Here is an 840-nt window from a genome sequence, read left to right as displayed (position 1 = left end):
TTCAGAGATCCTTGGCCAGCTTCCACTCCCCACACAGAGGAATTCCAAACCATCACCACTCTCCTCCAGCCCCCCTTTTCACCTCTAAACTCAACAAAGCCTCAAACTTCTGGGAGAAACTGAGTCCACCAGAAAATTTCACCCACTTTACTTACAAGGTGACTTATAGCCACATCAATCCTTACCTTTGTATTGCCGGTTTCCAGGTACCAATTTCAGGCTGGGGTCAAACTTGTTAGCTGGGTAGCTGATGACATAACTTTATTCCCCATCAGATAGACCATGTTGATCTAACTGAGCTATTAGCCAGTTTTCTCTGATGCACTGGGGAAAAAAACCCTGTTAGCTGGATTGGACCTGTTATCTGGACCTTGTGAAACCCCTCACCTCCTCCTGTTTCTTTTGGGACCTTGTTCCATTAATCAAACTCCCTCAATTCCTCTACCTTTTATTCTTTCACTCTTTTCACACGTCTTCCCCTCAGCCTAAAATAAGCTCGTGTCTTACCCAACCTAAACCGCGAATCAAGCTTAAAAAATCCAACCCTCTAACGACCATCAGGTCTCTCTTTTTGCACAACTACTCGAAGAATAATCTATTCGGTTGGTCATCGGCATCTTCTTCTCCATTCTTTCACCCATAAGATTTGGCTTTTGTTCTTACCACTCGTTCTTACCTGTTCTTACTAATCAGGATGCAACCAGGCAAAAATGAACAACTTCAGTGATTTGTGACAAAGAAAATATAAAGCAGGAAAATTGATTAGGTGGGTGGTAGAGTAACTGAGAAACCAGACAGAGGATGGTGCGGTGTCCCAGAGGTGGCCACAGCTGGAAGCTA

The 840-nt window shown here is 44.0% G+C and overlaps 1 non-coding gene across 1 annotated transcript; it reads left to right on the top strand.

Annotated features, from left to right (window-relative positions):
• Positions 1-237: 237 nt before the first annotated feature.
• On the top strand, positions 238-329 carry LOC114895743. Its single transcript, XR_003793638.1, has one exon. It is a non-coding gene; the product is annotated as a small nucleolar SNORD12/SNORD106 (small nucleolar RNA).
• Positions 330-840: the final 511 nt, after the last annotated feature.

This window comes from Monodon monoceros, unplaced genomic scaffold (genome assembly GCF_005190385.1).
Source record: "Monodon monoceros isolate NGI ecotype Baffin Bay Population unplaced genomic scaffold, NGI_Narwhal_1 Super_Scaffold_14, whole genome shotgun sequence".
Classification (NCBI taxonomy): Eukaryota; Metazoa; Chordata; class Mammalia; order Artiodactyla; family Monodontidae; genus Monodon; species Monodon monoceros.
Note: the sequence above shows the minus strand (reverse complement) of the source record. Positions and strands in the feature narration are given on the sequence as shown.